Genomic DNA, 18,326 nt, shown 5'->3' on the forward strand with positions numbered 1-18,326 from the left:
AAGGCATTCTGATAACTAAAGAACAGAGGTAAAAACATTGCAACATATCTATAAACCTGTCTTGAAGGAGGACCTAAGCAGATTACCCATTTTAAAGGAATCAGGATGTGACAGGGGGTGGGGGGAAATGGCATAATTGAATAATATATTCTTTTTGCTTAAAATAAGAGGGTGCTGGGTGTAGAGAGAGAACAAACTGCTTATATTTAGGCAACCTGTATCATTGATCAGTAATTGTCTGCACTGTATTCATACCTGAATGGCACTTGTGACGGGTGCCTGTTGGAATGGTCTGAGAATGCCACCTCAGGGCAGACTGCAAGAAACACAGCAGACAATCATCACAACTGGTGGCTTACTCTATAATTAGATTCACCAAACTAGCAGCAAGAGAGCTTCTGTAGCACCACACCTGTTAACCAGAAGCCTAACACAGTCCCCTTGACTCCCATCCAGAAAAACAGGTCTACTATAGTGATAGGTTACTGAAAACCCAGTTCACCATATGTGAAGTTCTACTAATCCCAAAGGTTCAGAAACTTACCCCCAGGTCAATATGTATCTCAGATATTACCCAAATATCATGCTGTCAACCAATGCTTAGTAAACTAAAGATATTAATAAAAGTATAAAATAGAGTTATAAGTGGTTAATAAATCATATACATACAAAGCCCATAGTCCCTGTGTATGGAAAGTGTGGCAGAGCTCTGACCTTGCCCCCATGGGTCCTGTGCTTCTAGGCAGTATATGCTAGCCTCAGGGCTGGTCTATACTTACGCGCTGGTTCGGCGGCAGGCAATCGAACTTCTGGGTTCGATTTATCGCGTCTTGTCTGGACGCGATAAATCGAACTCAGAAGTGCTCCCCGTCGACTCCGGTAATCCTGCTTGCCACGAGGAGTACGCGGAGTCGACGGGGGAGCCTGCCTGCCGGGTCTGGACCGCGGTAAGTTCGAACTAAGGTACGTCGACTTCAGCTACGTTATTCACGTAGCTGAAGTTGCGTACCTTAGTTCGATTTGGGGGTTTAGTGTAGACCAAGCCTCAGTGGCTCACTGTGACCCTCCACATAGCCCTTCTCTCTATGGGGCCAGGGTTACAGTCCTTTTCATCATAGGCCAGCAAGGAGGTTGGTGAGAGAACTCCCACAGTCTCTGTTGTCCCTAGGGACTTGTTTTAGAACAAGTTAGCATCCTATCCTGACAGGGACCTGACTTCCCCTCCCAGGAGGTGTTCCTGTAGTGGTGGGTTGGGGGGAACCCGGCCTGCCCTCTACTCCAGGTTCCGGCCCAGGGACCCTAATGGTAGCAGCTGTTGGCAGCCAACCTTTTACTGCCAGAGTTGCTACATTTCCCTGGGCCACTTCCCCACAGCTCTCCTGCTTCTCCCTTCTTCACCCTTACCTTAGGGCTCCCTTATCAATAGCTTGAGGATGTCTTCATTAAGCAGCCCTTCAGCCACACTTCCTCTCCCTGACTCTCCCCTGCCTGACTGGAGTGAGTCCTTTTTATAGTATCAGTGGGGCCTTAATTAGAGTCAGGTGGTCACATTAGCTTAATGGCCTCACCTGACTCTTTGCAGGTTAATTGGAGTCAGGTGTTCTCATTAGCCTGAAGCAGCCCCTGCTCTGGTCGGTCAGGGAACAGAAAACAGTTAATCCAGTGGCCAGTATATCTGCCTTCTGCTATTCTGCTGTACCCAACTGGCCTGGGTCTATCACAAAATTACTGACAAAGATGGAGTCCGAGGTCACATGTCCACATCACAAGCCCTTAAATGTTTTGCATTGACTCCTTGTTGTCTGAGGTGTCCTCAGGAAGAGCTGTCTGGAGAGTTAATTCTTCTTAATGGTCTATCAAGCTTGAATAGTTCATTCACAATGGGTTGGCGAGACCTTGTGGGTGTCACCCCAAGAACAAACACATTTAAGATACAAATACCTTGCTAATATTCAGAATTTCAGATACAGTGATGATACATGGTTTTAACCAAGATAATCATACTTGACAAATTGTAACTTTTCCATTGATATCTTACATGATACATTTTATATCAAATTTAGTGCAGTTGTGCAACAGTGATAGCAACAATGATATAAATATAACAATGATATAAATGGTTAACTTCCTTTTCATACAGCATCACAGCACTTTCTAGTATATTTCCCACATTGGTCTATGTTAGGATTAGACTTTTATTTCTATGATCAGTACCTCCAGTAAAGTCTGTGATTAGGTGGGACTAGTTCTGGAAGAATCGCAACTTCTGCCAATGCAGCATGAAAATTTAACTCAAACAATGAATACAACAATCATTCTAACTAATGGGATAGTTTCCTAATCTTTTTTGAGCTTCTGGTTTTCAACTGATTGCCAGTTTCGTCTAATTTTTTCCATAATTTTTCTTTCTTTCATTAGAGTCATTTGGTATTTCCCTACCTCTTTGGCCATCTCTGCCCTTTATTATTTTTTCCTCTGCATGTTTTCATTCTATTTATTTCCATATTTCTTCCTTTTATGCTATTCTTATTTTCTGTTTCTCTCTTTGGCTTCTTTTTACTCATTTTTCAATAAGTAGTGCCTATTTATCTTTTTGTTGCTCTCTTTCTCTTTTGTCTATATTCCTCTCTGTCCATTTTCTCCTCTTTCTCCCCTTTGTGTTTTTTCTTTTTTCTCATCCTTCTCTTTTTCTTCTCCAGTCCCCCTTTCTTCTTTCCCTTGTTTTTCTCCCCAGTTTGATATTGCCCTGTTTTTTCTCACTGTCTTTCCATCAGGTAAAATATTGCTGAAACACCAGTTCCCATCTCCCACAAGATATCATGTAAAAGTACTATATGAATAGTTGCTTTCCTGATATAACCACCAGCTATATATCCCTTCCTTAATACATATAAGTGAGATGCATAAAGCTTACCAGATATGAAATCATGATGAGTGCTGATTTTAGGGGGAGGTCTGGGATTATCTAGTTCTAGAAATTTTTAATAAACTGAGAGTGGAAATAATACTTTTCTGCTTTTAACACAGGGATTTTTATAAGAGCGGAGAAAAAATCTCAAATAGTCTAGTACTCATTTAATTTAAAATCTTACGTAGAGTCTACTTTGTACATTTTATTAGCTTGCATGCAAAAACTTGTCCTGCTTCTTGTGTAGTCATATATACCAGCACAAACTGAATGCACAGGGCATGAAAAATGCTATCAAAGCACAGTTTTAATACCATTCAAAATGAAGTGGGCAATTAACACCTCTGCACTCATAGGTCAAAGGAGAGTTAGTGGGTTACAAGTTGTTGTAATGAGACATAAAACCAGTGTCTCCAGTGTGTCCACAATTTTTGGTGTCTAGCAGAGTCATGAATATAAACTCCAAGGCTCATTTTTTGAAAATGTTCTGCCAATTTCCTATTATGACATGGACTGATAGGTCAGATATGGAGTGATCGCTTTGTGAAAAGTTTTAATCCACAAGTGATAGGGTGTTTTTGGCTTTTATCATTTTTCTGTGAGTTCTTTTGAAAGCACAATGATTGCCTCATCTCACCCACATAGTTGTGTGGGGCATTTGATGCATTGGATGAGGCTGCCCCCATCTTGTGTTAGGCATGTATCAGACCCATGGATCTTGAAAGTTGTGTTGTGTCAGGGGAGTGGTATAAATCATTGTAGCAGTGGAGATATGTCTGCAGGTTTTGCAACTGCTGTTATGGCAGAGTCTGGTGCTACTTTGAGTTAGCGGGTTCTGGTCTGTGGGAAGCTTCTTATGATGAACTTGGTGAAGGGGGTTGTTTGAAGGCCAAAAGAGGGGGCTCAGGAAAGATTTATTTCAGGATGTGATCCCCATCAAGTAGAGGTTATAGTTATGAGTTGTGGTAGGTGACAACTAGGAGTATGCAGTCAGTGGGTCCCCCCGTATTGAAGCAGGTTCTTTTGATGCAATCTACTTCTCTAGTGGAGTGTCCTTGGCCATGTCTACACTACCCGCCGGATCGGTGGGTAGTAATCAATCTATCGGGGATTGATTTATCACGTCTTGTCTAGACGCGATAAATTGATCTGCAAATCGATACCCATACTCCACCTCGGCAGGAGGAGTAAGTGGAGTCGATGGGGGAGCCACGGCAATCGACTTGTCGCTGTGAGGACGGCCAGGTAAGTCGAACTAAGATACTTCGACTTCAGCTACGCGAATAGCGTAGCTGAAGTTGCGTATCTTAGATCGATTCCCCCCACACACACACAGTGTAGACCAGCCCCTTGTTTTGTGAAGGTGGTTTTAAGTGTGTTAAGGTGTGTATCCTGAACTTTCTCCTTGGAGCATATTCTGTGGTATCTGAGTGACTGCCTGTAGATAACAAATTTCTTATTATGTCTAGGGTAGGTTCCTGTATCTATGAAGGTAAGTGTGATCCATGAGTTTCTAGTATATAGTTGTCTCTAGGGTTCCATTGTTGAAGCTGATCATGGTGTCCAGGAAGTTGATGCTGGTGTGGGAGAGTTCTATAAATTTTAACTAATTTTTTCATTAATTCACCTCTGCCATATTTTGTACCTGTCTTATATTTGCTTCCTGCCAACATATGTGCAATGGAGTACTACTGGCAAAAATGTTTGCAGAAAGTGGGCTTTAAATGCACTTGTATGAATATTTAGGGAAACTGAATTTCAAATGTACACTCACAAGTATTGGCACTGGAAGTGTTTGCACGCGCAACCAATCCTGGCTCTGCAGTATTATACCATGTTATGTAATCAATCAGAGCTAACTAACACTGCTCAGATATTGAATTCTCACAGAGTACTGTTCATCATCAATCCCTGGTGTTAAAACCATGGGCAAATAATTAGTTTCATACTTTTGAATAGAGTACACTTGTGAAAAAAATGCAATTTGCTTACAGACATTCTCTGAGCAGAAAGAGGCTAAATTATTTGAATAAACTATTTGTTATAAATTCCTCAATTAGTTCTAGAATTCAGATTCTGTGTGCATCCAACAGACTTGGGCAATTAGAATGTAGAGGCAGCATGCTCAGAACCCTACGGGAGGAAATGCTTTGCATGTCTGTCTTCCAGTCCATGGTTGGAAGGAGCTCTATCCAACCCTCCTTGGCTTCGAAAGATATTTGGTCTGATACAGGGTAAAAAGTGAATCCTCTGGGTTAAAAAAAAAAAGAGAGAGAGCTTTTAGAGTATCACCTGAGGATCGTGAGGGAAAACACAACCCAGACTACAAGGATCCTGATAAGTAGTTTTGATTTCCATCAAGATTATTTCCCCAACCCTCATTAAGTGTGAAGATCATAATGAAGTACTTGTAATAAGCCCAACTATATATCAACAGGAACATGCTGGAAATTGTGATGCAAACTCAAAAAGTAGCTTCAAAAGGATATTGTCAAGTTGTTTCAGCACAAAATTTAGGTTTACAAAATTAAAATTAATTGTAATAGTTTTGAGGGTTTTTTAATTGAATGAAAAAAATTGCAGACATTTATCCGTTCCGTAAAATAGTACCATGTGGTTTCAGTGCCAAGCTATGAAACTGAATAGGCTGAGTGAAGAGCAGATAACAAGTTAGAGCTAATGTGCGCCTAATCCTGCATTTATGTGCAAAGAGGGAGAGTGAGTGAAGGCAGCATTGTGCCCAATTCCCGCTCATGTTCTCACCTCTTGTGCTCCCAGTGTGCAAGGTTACAGAGAACTCTTGTTCCAACAGCAATGTTAGACTCCCTCAGAGGGTGCACGGAAGGTTACAGTAAGAGTTTGACTGGTCAGCTGAGGGAATATGCTGCATTTTGTTAAAGGGTTACAATGCTGGAGTGTTAGACACTCGATACAGTGACAGAAAGGGTTCTTCCATCGCTGTAGTAAATCCATCCTCTGAGAGGCAGTAGCTAAGTCAACAGAAGAGTTCTTCCATCAACCTAGCAGCATCTACATTGGGGCTTAGGTCAGCTTACCTGCATCTCTCAGGGGTTTGAATTTTTCACACCCCTGAGAGACATAGTTAGGTCACCCTTAGCTTTTGGTGTAGAGCAGGCCTCAGTCACAGTGCCTTTCTTAGGCACCATACATGCAGGAGCTGTTGGAAGTGCAGTAGGCTTTTGCACATACCATACTGTGGGCAGTGGCTTAAAGCCACAGTCTAACCCTTAGGTTCTGAGTGCTATTTACACTCTGTTGATGAGTCCTTTATTGAGCCCTGTAATAAATATTTTTTTAATAAATAGCATTGTAATAAATGATATTAAAATAGCATCTTCAAGGTGCTTCACAAACATTAACTGACTGATCCTGTCAATACTTTGTGAGGTAAATACTATAAATCGCATTTTGCAAACTGAGTAACTGACATACAGAGAGTTTAAAGGCCATGGAAGAAATCCTAGCCTCAATGGCAAAATTCCCCACTGACTTCAATGGAGCTGGGATTTCACACCAAATAGTTGAAGAAGGTAACCTGAGGTCTTCACTTACTTACGGCCAACCGTGTAAAAAAGAGCCACTTGCCTTCTGATTGGTTAGTGCTGCAATGTCATGAGCACATAACTCAGCCAACGTGGTAGTTGGCCACCAAGGGAAATTAAAAAAAAAAAAATCAGTTTGATCCTTTTCATTGGCCTTCACTGCAGAGGATGTGAGGTTTCCACAACTGAGCCATTCTTTTTCAGTGACAAATCTGAGAAACTGTCCCCAGTTGAGATGTCAGTAGAGGGAGGTATTGGAACAAATTAACCCAACGGTTCTGAGGAACTCAAATATGAAATTGCAGAGCTACTAACTGTCGTCTGTAACCTATCACTTAAATCAGCTTCTGTACCAGATGACTGGAGTATAGCTAATGTGACGCCAATTTGTAAAAAGGCTCCAAATGCCATCCGAGAAATTACAGGAGGCAAATTGGTTGAAACTATAGTAAAGAAAAGAATTATAAGAGACAGGGAAATAATTTTTGGGGAGGAGTCAATATGGCTCTTGTAAAGGGAAATCATGCCTCACAAATCTATTAGAATTCTTTGAGGGAGTGAACAAACTTGTGGACAAGGGGGATCCACTGAATATAGTTTACATGGACTTTCTGAAAGCCTTTGACAAGGTCCCTCACCAAAGGCACTTAAGCAAAGTAAGCATGCCCGCATTAAGAAGGAAGGTCCTCTCATGGATCAGTAACTGGTTAAAAGACAGGAAACAAAAGGTAGGAATAAATGGTCAATTGTCAGAAGAGAGAGGAGTAAATACTGGTGTCTCCCAGACATCTGTACTGGGACCAGTGCTGTTCAACATATTCATAAATGATCTGGAAAAAGGGGTAAACGGTAAAGTGGCTAAGTTTGCAGATGTTACAAAATTACTGACAATAGTTAAGTCCAAAGCAGACTGCAAAGAGTTACAAAGGGATCTCACTAAACTGGGTGCCTGGGCAACAAAATAGCAGATGAAATTCAGTGTTGATCAATGCGAAATAATGCATATTGGAAAACATAATTCCAACTATACATACAAAATGATGGGGTCTAAATTAGCTGTTACCACTCAAGAAAGAGATCTTGGAATCACTGTGGGTAGTTTCCTGAAAATATCTACTCAATGTACAGCGGAAGTCAAAAAAGCTAACAAAATGTTGGGAATCATTAGGAAAGGGATAGATAATAAGACAGAAAATATCATAATGCCCCTATATAAATCCATGATAGCCCACCACCTTGAATATTGTGTGCAGTTCTGGTCACCTCGTCTCAAAAAATATATATATTAGAAATGGAAAATATACAAAGGGCAATAAAAATGATTGGGGGTATAGAACAGGTTCCATATGAAGAGAGATTAAATGCATCTGTTTTAGGCATCTGTGTGTATGACTTTGCTGAAAAAGATATGTTTCAACATAAGCAGCATATGTGTTGAAATTTTTTAAAGTGGATAGGTGGAGGCAATGCAACATTGCTTAAAGCAGATTTTTATTCCCCTATAGGAGGGAGACTACAACTCATACATCTACATATAGAAGGCAATATTTTTATTTTTCATCAGGAAATGAATCTTTCCTTTTTTTTTGCATAGAGTTGTTACTCTGATTGTTTATCATTTCAGTAAAATTATTATTTGTTTTTCATAATACCTTCAGCTTGTGAATCTGTCTGTATATGACCAGGAATTGGAGGTAACTTTTCTATTTTGGGCCAGAATTCTGGCGCAGCTGTGATCATTGTAATCAAGGAATCATCAAAACCCAACTCCTTTTCAACCTAGGCTATTCGCTATTTTAGCAAACGCAAGTTTCGCCTTCCCTGCAGAGGGAGATTTTGATCCTCTCTGGAATTTAAATTTCCCATTTAGTTTCAGTACTAAAGATGCTGCTATTGTATATTCTATGGAATTGGAACTTCTGCCAAAACTACAACTTCCATGGCTCTTGAATGGACTGTTAATCATTTAATTGATTATGCGACTTGGCCTCTATAGTGATCTAGATGTACCCTTTTGTTCTTATTCATTTCTGTTAGCTTGAAACTCAATTTTCCTGAACATTTTTTTGTCCATGTAGTTTTCAATTTATAGTACACACACTGACTAAAGGCCAATTTTTAACAATTCAAAGAGGGAAGGGGAAACATAACTATCCGAATGTGGGATTAAATTACCTTGACAATGAAAAGCAACAGAGTTTTATTTTACAGATCCAGACTAACACGGCTACCCCTCTGATACTTGACAGTGAATTACATTTCAGAAATTGAAAGGATTCCTGGGTAAATCAGGAGTAAGTCCTCATTGTTCTTGTGGAATGTTTGGGAGAATAAATGAAAGAAGTACAGAATAATGCAACAGTAATTATCATCAGGAGACCATACTAGTAGAGAAAGATATTGATCAGATTAATGTTGCGTAGCCATATTAATGACATGATGCTCTGTATGACAAATTTTGGTTTCTCAAAAGTATAAGTACTTAGAGATTATTTGCAATACAAGGTACATTCATTACAGCAGTCTGTTACTCTTATTTACTTCCTTTTTTTGCTGGCATGTTGCCCTGTTTAAAGACTTATTATAAAGAACCATACAGAACAGTAATTTGTCTTTTCTTACATTCTCCTTTGAGGGTATATATAAACACACACACATGTAAAATATTAAAGAAAAGTTTACTTTAAAATAATGTTAATATTATAAAATCAAGCACTGAAAAGTATAGAAATATCAGAAGGTTAAGGTTGTCTATGCAATCTTAATTCTACACATTGGTGCATATTCATTCTGATGGTCTTTAGTTACATAGTATTTTACCCACCAGATCTCTGTCTCATTCAGAGTGTACGATAAATGGTGCTCAGGGAATGAGGCAACTGTTCAATATTTTACCTACATCATTCAGCGTATAGTCCCATATCTTATTTACTGCATAACATCCAAACCGTGCACTGAACATGGAATTGTTCATTGCCTCATGAGCTTTAATGTGGTACTCATTTTCATAATATCTGAGCACTACAGAAATATTAATGACTTAATCTCTACAACTCCCCTGTGGGGAAGGAATGTATTTGAATCCCCATTTTACATTTTACTAAAGCACTGAAAAATTAAAGCCATAAACCTCAAAAGTGCCAATAATTTTGATTACCAAAACTGAGACACAGGGCTTGATTTTTCAGTTCACTTAATATTTTTAGATTGTTTTTATATGTTCAAAGCACTGTACAGCCATAACTTAATTCATCCTCTCAGAATTAAGGGGTAGGAGGTGAGTAAATGTGATCCCATTTTACAGATGTGAAAATAGAGGCAGAACAGCAAAGCAACTAGCCTAAGGCCACATACTGAGTGAGGAACTCAGGACCTCTTCACTCCCAATCTTTTGGGTTTTTTTTTCCCCCCACCAGACCACACTGCTTGGGTCAGATATGCTGAGCTGCCACTGATTTCATTTGCATTTATGTATGCTCAGGACTTCTTAAAATCAGGATCCAGATGTCTCAAGGTAGTGACCTAGAAAATGAGCAATACCCAGTTATTAACCACCTGTGAAAAAGTTGCTTAAACAGGAGCACTGAAACTGAGCTTTCCCCCCAGGCTGCCTGACTGCCTACGCAGCTAGCTGCCCAGGGAGTCAAGCAGCCAGGGGAGTTGAGCAGGCTAGGGAGCCATCTGCATGGGGATTTGGGGCAGTTAAGGAGCTGATTGCCGAGGGAGCCCTCGGAGCCAGCTGTTCATGGAGTCAAGCAGTCTGAGTCGGTATGGGACCCTGGGAGCCAAGGCTCCCTGGCAGTCCTCCAAGTAGGCTGCTGCGGAGCTGGTAGCCTGGAAGACCAGGTAAACAGGGAGCTTGGGGGGGGACCAACTTCCAAGATCACCAGCTGTCAGGCTCACAAGGATCCCTGGGAGCTTTCATTGAAATATTCCTGATGAAAGTCAACCTTTCCTGGCAAAATTGAAATTTTCCTGCAGATAATTTTTGATTTTACTGAAACTTCATTTTGCATCGGAAAATAATTGTTGGAAACTCACAACTGACTCTATTTGCAACCTTAATAATGTCCTTTTAATGTCCTTTTTGTCTGTAATTATCTAGGTTTTGAAAAAACAAACTTGAACAACAAAAATTCCACAATGTGCCATCATACTGACATGATCATCAGGGTGGAAACATTTAGAACTACAGCACAAATCTCTGCCACTTGAACTATTGAAGTAACTGATAGTATTAGTGTGATGTTTCCCTCTGGTGTTATCTGGACCAGTGGTCTGCTAGGTCACTCCAATCCTTGACTCTGGGAGCCAGCCTTACCCTTCTCTGCTGTAAGAACCCCCACTCTTGGGCTGTTCACACACAACTTCTGGCATGTAAGCTGCTCCCAGCTACTTGCAAGCGAATGACACTAGCCAATATCTCCGATCCCAGGATGTGACGAACTGGGACTGTTCTTGCTGGGGTGTGTGAATGCTGACAGGGGAGTGTGACTAGGATGGTCTGCATCGGGGGATGGGAGCCGGCCCAAGGGAACATACCTGAGCTTGTAACATGAGAACCCAGGAGGGGGTTGGAGGTCAGATGACTCCGGGGCCCGGGAAACTGAACAAAGGCTGTGGGAGGGGTCGCTGAGGGCAGAGTGCTGGAAGCAGGCTGGAAGGAGGCTGGAGAGATGGCTGGGAGGCAGAGATGGCTCTGACCCCCCAAGGGGGTGGGCTGGCATGCCCTGGGACCCCAAGCTGGACCTAACTGAGGGGGGCCCTGTTGTCTGTGCCTGCAAGACCTGTCTTGGACTGTATTCCTGTCATCCAAATAAACCTCCTGCTTTACTGGCTGGCTGAGAGTCATGGTGAATCGCAGGAAGCCGGGGGTGCAGGGCCCTGAGCTCCCCAATACTCCGTGACAACTGGTGGCAGCGGTGGGATCTACTGCACCCCGTGGACGGCGCTTCCTGCAGTAAGTGACTGGGGAGCAGTAAAACGAAGGGGGATTGACGGGGACCAGGCCTGCTGAAGAGTGGGAGAGAGACGGTTATTACCCCTGGGAGTGTGTGACCAGCGAGAAGGACTTTTGCAGTAACAGGGTCCCCCGTGGGATCGCAGCGAGTGGTCCCAGGGGCGGAGGAGTCTGCAGCTCGACCCTGGCAGAGAGGTGGTGACCTCGAGAAGGGCTGGCACACTAGGGGTCCCCCTGGGAACTGTGGGGAGCTGTGAGCACACAGGCCGGTGAGTGGCCAGCAGGAAGATGTATGCCAAGCGGCTTAAGAGCGACCTGGTGGAGCTGTGCAAGCAGAGGCGGCTGCGCATTGGGAGGCTCACCAAAGAACAGCTCATCGCCCAGCTGGAGGCGGAAGATCGCGCGAATGAACTGATCCCTGTGTCTCAGGGAAGCAGCCTGGCAAATGCAGCGCAGGCACCAGTGTCTGTCCCAGCTGGGAGTGGTCAGCCGGCTGCTGAGGGCTTCCCGAGACCCCTCCTTCCTATGCCTAGGGGAAGGGTGGGGAGGAGCCCAGCAAATACCGAAGGCGCCGTGATCCCCCCGGCCAGCAGGGGGTCCCCCCGGCGAAGCCCGCCGGCCAGCAGAGGAGCCTCCCGGCGACGTTCGGCATCCGGGGAGCGGAATTGGCTGGAATGGGAGAAAGAGCTAAAACTGAGGGAGCTGGAGGATCGTGAACAACAGAGACAGCATGAAGAGAGACAGCATCAGCGTGAAGAGAGACAGAGACAGCATGAACGGGAGGAGAATGAGAGACAGCATCAGCGTGAACGGGAGGAGAAAGAGAGACAGCATCAGCGTGAACGGGAGGAGAATGAGAGACAAAGACAGCATGAACTGGAACTGGCGAGACTGAGGGGCAGCGAACCCCCGGCTGCGGTGAGTGAGGGGGGACCCAGGACTGCACGGAGCTTTGATAAGTGCATCATGGCCCCATACAAGGAGGGGGAGGACATGGATGACTTCCTGGAGGCCTTTGAGACGGCCTGCGAGCTGCACCGGGTGGATCCCGCGGACAGACTCCGGGTCCTTACCCCCTTACTGGACCCCAAATCCGTGGCATTGTACCGCCAACTGGGAGAGGCAGAGAAAGGGGACTACGAACTATTCAAAAAGGCCCTGCTACGTGAGTTTGGGCTGACTCCTGAGATGTACCGGGGAAGGTTCCGGAGTCAAGATAAAACCCCTGAGATCTCATATCTGCAACTAGCCGTCCGCATGGAAAGATACGCCAGCAAGTGGGCTGGTGGGGCCCAGACGAAGGAGGACCTGATTAAACTGCTGGTACTGGAGCAACTGTATGAGCGGTGCCCATCCGACCTGAGGCTGTGGTTGGTGGACAGAAAGCCAGAGAACCCGCGACACGCCGGGCAGCTGGCTGATGAGTTTGTAAAGAGCCGGTCAGGGGGTGGCAGGGAGGAGCCCCAAAGGAACAGGCCCGCCGCGATGCAGAGAGAGAGTCACCCTGGGACCTCCCAAAGGGGGAATATTGGGAATCCCCTCCCCCGGGAAATGCCCAGCATCAGGGACAACCGACCGGCTCGAGGGGACCCACAGGACATGAGCTGCTATTACTGCGGCCGAAGAGGCCACGTTCGGGCCCAGTGCCCCAAGCTCAAGGACAGACTGAGCAGACCGAACCCGCATAGGGTTAACTTGGTAGAGGCCCAGACGGACGAGGGGCAGGCTTCTCACGCAAGAGGGGCTGGCAGCTTATCAACTGCTCAAGAGAGAGAAGGGCCCCAGGCCAGCTCCTCTAGGGGGCTGGATGCCCCAGACTCAGGGTTTTTGGTTTATACGGTGGGCGCGGGGCTGTCCCTCCGGAGAGAGTACCTTGTTCCCCTGGAGGTGGATGGGAGGAAGGTCAATGGATACTGGGATACGGGCGCAGAGGTGACGCTGGCCCGGCCCGAGGTGGTGGCCCCAGATCAGGTGGTGCCCAACTCCTACCTGACCCTGACGGGGGTGGGCGGAACACCAGTCAAAGTGCCCGTGGCAAGGGTACACCTGAAGTGGGGGGCCAAGGAGGGCCCCAAGGATGTGGGGGTACACCCGTATCTGCCCACTGAGGTATTGATGGGGGGGGACCTGGAGAACTGGCCAAGCAACCCCCAAAAGGCACTGGTTGTGACCCGCAGTCAGAGCCGGCGAGGGGCCCTGCGCCCTGGCCTTGGGGGGGGTGCCTTGCCTGAGGCGCAGGACCCTAACCTGGTGGGGAGGGAACGCCCAGGGACGCGGCTCAGGGAGGCTGCAGCTTCGGACCCAGCGGGCGAGAAAGAGCAGGTGGCCATCCCTGTCCCAGCTGCTGAGTTCCAGGCCGAGTTACAGAGAGACCCCTCCTTGCGGAAGATAAGGGACCTGGCCGACCTCAATGCGGTACAGACCATGGAACGAGGTGGCCGGAAAAGGTTCCTGTGGGAGAAGGGGTTCCTGTACCGAGAATGGGCTCCCCCAGGGAAAATGGAGTCAGGGGGGATCAGGAGGCAGCTGGTGGTACCCCAGAAGTATCGCCGCCAGCTGCTGTGCCGGGCCCATGACATTCCCCTCTCAGGGCACCAGGGAACCTGGCGTACCCAGCAGAGGCTGCTACGGAGCTTTTACTGGCCTGGGGTCTTTGTTACTGTCCGACAGTACTGCGGATCCTGTGACCCCTGTCAGAGGGGGAGGAAGGCCTGGGACAAGGGGAAAAGAGCTTTAGGACCCTTGCCCAGCATAAAGGATCCTTTCCAGAGGGTGGCCAAGGTTAAAAGGGCGGCTCTAAACCAAGAGAGCCCAAAGCACAGACCTCCAGACTGGAGCGCTGGGAGAAGACCACAGCCCAGTTGGAACCCCAGAGGTATGGGGGTGGGAAAAGGGCACAGGCCGCATAAACCTTCCCACATGCGAACTGCGAGTGCCATCAAGCACCCCCGACCTAAGGGGGGGCGTGGAACGGAAGGGGCCTGGTGTAATTCTCACCAAGGAACTGGAGGGATGCGGGGGCATCCATGGGAACGGGGGTAGGTTCGAACTTCCCCGGGTCACTGGCTAAAGTGACCCTGCTCAGTTCGGTCTCGAAGGGGGGAGAGATGTGACGAACTGGGACTGTTCTTGCTGGGGTGTGTGAATGCTGACAGGGGAGTGTGACTAGGATGGTCTGCATCGGGGGATGGGAGCCGGCCCAAGGGAACATACCTGAGCTTGTAACATGAGAACCCAGGAGGGGGTTGGAGGTCAGATGACTCCGGGGCCCGGGAAACTGAACAAAGGCTGTGGGAGGGGTCGCTGAGGGCAGAGTGCTGGAAGCAGGCTGGAAGGAGGCTGGAGAGATGGCTGGGAGGCAGAGATGGCTCTGACCCCCCAAGGGGGTGGGCTGGCATGCCCTGGGACCCCAAGCTGGACCTAACTGAGGGGGGCCCTGTTGTCTGTGCCTGCAAGACCTGTCTTGGACTGTATTCCTGTCATCCAAATAAACCTCCTGCTTTACTGGCTGGCTGAGAGTCATGGTGAATCGCAGGAAGCCGGGGGTGCAGGGCCCTGAGCTCCCCAATACTCCGTGACACAGACACAATCCTAGGAACCTCTGTCTTGCAGTGTCCAATTATGCCCGCTGGATGCTGCAAGCTTATAGAAGTTTGTCAATTTAACAAAGAAATTGATATGTACCAGGCTTGTTATCCCAAGGGGGCCCTCTGACACACTGCAAACCAAAGGCATGGCTTCAGGTAGAATAAACAAACAGATTTATTAAGTATAAAGATAAATTTTAAGTGATTATAAGTCAAGCATAACAAGTCAGAGTGGTTACCAAAAGAAAAGAAAATATAAGCATGCAGTCAAAACTCTAAACCCTGTTAGACTGGGCAGCAACTAGATTAAGCAGTTTTTCTCACCCCACTGGATATTGCAGTCCTTAATATACAGGTTTGTTCCTTAAACTTGGGCCAATCTCCTGTGTTGGAGAGAGTCTTGTCTTCTTCTCAGTGTCCTGGTTTCTTGCAGCATAGGTGGGGGCAGGAGAAGGGTCCAGTATGTGTCCACTCTGCCTGTTTTATACTCTCAGTCCATGTTCTTGCAGAACATAAGTCCAGGCATGTCTGTGGGGCCTTGCTGAGTCTCCACAAGCAAGGTTGAACAATTCCCCTGGTGTGGCCTCATGCAGGTGAGTCATCGCATTGTAGCTCCCTTGCTGGACAATGGCTGTTGATGGGTGTTGGCTACCTTCCTTGCTGTTGCCTCTGGGGAGCTAATATCTGGCTGATTCCCCAACTTACAGCATGTTTTAGTGACCACCGTACAACACAATTTGCATAACTTCATATGCTTAATGATATACATATATGGATAGAGAAATTACTTTCAGTAGATTATGACCTTTCCCTGATGCCTTACAAGGCATGCTTTATATGTAAGATCACGATTATATGAAAATGAGGAATATGGGAGTTACAGTATGCTCCCCCAAGGTATAGAATGTCACAAATAGTATGTCGTCACACCTGTGTGAACCAGCAATAGAGGGTAATGCAACTCTTTGTCAGTGAGTTTCAGAGATGTTTGCTGACAGTAGAGGACCCGTGAGACTCAGGAGTCTTGGTTCCATTCCAGGCTCTGGAGGGGAATGTGCTCTGACTTTTCTGCCTGTTCCCCCGCAAGTTTGATACCTTTTTTCCCTGTCCCATCTAACCTGGCCCTATTCCAGTACTGTCTCTTCCTGACCATAGCTCCTCCTCCCATTCTCCTCACTTAACTAGTCCTAGTCTTCATTTCTCAGGCTTTCATCCCAGTTCCAGTCTACTCTCCATCTCAGTTCCACTTTCTCGCTCCCTCTCCCATCCTACCCTCCTGTCCAGCCAGTTCCAGTTCCCCCACAGCTAGCTTCTCATCTGATCTGAGTCTCCCTCTATTCTGGTCTCCAGTCACCTCTGCCCTGCCTACATTCTTCATCCTCACTGACTCCCCAGTCCAATCTCCCTAACTGGGCTCCCTGTGCAATCTCATTGTCCCCTTTACCCTGGTTTCTTATTCCTGTCTCTTTGTACAGCCAGTCCCAGCTCTGCCTCTTCTATTCCAGCTCCTTATCAGATCTGGCTTCCCTCCCCCTATTGGTTCTCATTCCTAATGTGGAGCATGCTTTTACTGCAAACAAATGTCACTGAGGCTGAGCATGCCCAGTGAGAATTGTAATGATGGAGCATACTCAGAGCAGATGGAATACTCAGACTTTAACAGATGTCCTCTAAATGCTTTATTAATCGTGCAAATAATTATTTTCAGAGACTTATAACTTGTCAAAATTCTGAGTGAATTATTTGGAGGCAGTAAAAGGCACTTCCCTGACAAATTTCAAGTCCCTACTCCAAAGCACGAAGGTGCTAGAGTTTCACAAAGAAATAATTATGAGATTGTAAGTAACAATGGCAAAACAATGTATTTGCCCCTGTCTTACTCAGAAACACTGTGTTTTTTTTTTGTTTTTTGTTTTTTTTTTTGGTGAACGTTTTCTGTGGAACCTTTATCTAAGAAGAAACAAAACTGAAGCAGAGAACTCGCATGCAAAATTTCAGGCCAAAAGCTTTTATACCTTTCTGAAGGCATGTTAAATTCTATATCATGTCAGTACAGGCATTTTAAGTTATAGTATCTGCTTTGGGGTTAAGGAACACTTTTTTTCTAGTCCATAGGCAGGGTTGGGCCTAGACCACATGGCGCCCCAGGCGAGGAGCATCTTTGGCGCGCCACCCCCCTCTCCCTCCATTTGTTACATTTTTTATTACCTTATTTTTTATTGCATTTGTAGCCCATTTCACAGCTTGGATGCACAATTTACATGCATGATTTATACTGTCATATAAGATGATAAATTTGCATGCTAGGATCTGTATTTATTCATGCCATTTATAAGCAAATAAAAAAAATGGTTTCCTCTAAGGTTATAGAAACTTTTTAATTTGAAGAATAACTGAAATGTTAGAATTTAAATTAAGAATTTTAATTGTGCACTAACATTGGGTGGACCAGTATTAAATAGTGTTACAGAAGGTAACAGCCTTAGAATGGTAACCCTAATCCTTTAGTTCAAAAGGTCGCATGTCTGTCCTTTGCCCTCGCATACTGAAGCACAGCGTCAGAGAGATCCAAAGACTGGCCAATGGTATTTTCAGATGATAAAATAGCAAGTGATGTCAGTCTTTCATCGGCCATCATCGATCAAAGATATAATTTAATGAGCCTGAGCTTCAAAAAGCTGCTCTTCCCACGTGCGACTGTGACCGTCAGCGCGAACAGAATCCTCAAAGCTATCCACAAATTAGGAAAAGTGTCTTTCAGCTATGCATCATGAATGAATTGGAGAACTTGGAGTGGAGAGTGCTTCCCATGTTGCAAAATGTGATGGATGTTGTCCAATTTGACATAGAGGTCTTTATCATTGACATCTGAACATTCCCCATGTGTCAACGTCCAGTGAAAGTCCAAGCAATTGCTCAAGAGTGTGTTTCTGTCTACTGGCAGCTTACTAAGGTCATGCAAAAACACCCAGGTCTTTTCATGGTGCTTCATTTGTCCAAACCTTTCTTTGATAGACACTCGAGCAGCATAAAGGAGCAAGCAAAAAACTTTCCTCTTGATTTTTTTTTTCTTCCAAGCTTCCCATCACCTCAGCTCTGCCCTTGTAACCAAAGTGTATCTTCTTCTAATGTATACATGTTTCCTTGAAGACAGGCTCAACTTCTAAGTTCTCCACCATTTCTTTAGCAGCAGTGATGGCATTTTCAAATCCATTGTCTCTGTAGGCCACCACAAAATCAAGGCAGCTTCTCATCAAACTACTAGCAGTTGCAATGCCCCCGAAGAAGCCTTCAGGAGCTCAGTATAG

At 45.3% G+C, this 18,326-nt stretch overlaps 1 protein-coding gene across 32 annotated transcripts in view; it reads left to right on the forward strand.

The window, feature by feature from the left end:
• DMD (dystrophin) overlaps positions 1-18,326 on the forward strand; it is a 2,010,563-nt gene that overhangs the window by 1,765,125 nt on the left and 227,112 nt on the right. The gene's annotated exons all lie outside the window — the stretch shown is intronic.

This window comes from Chrysemys picta, chromosome 1 (genome assembly GCF_011386835.1).
Source record: "Chrysemys picta bellii isolate R12L10 chromosome 1, ASM1138683v2, whole genome shotgun sequence".
Classification (NCBI taxonomy): domain Eukaryota; kingdom Metazoa; phylum Chordata; order Testudines; family Emydidae; genus Chrysemys; species Chrysemys picta.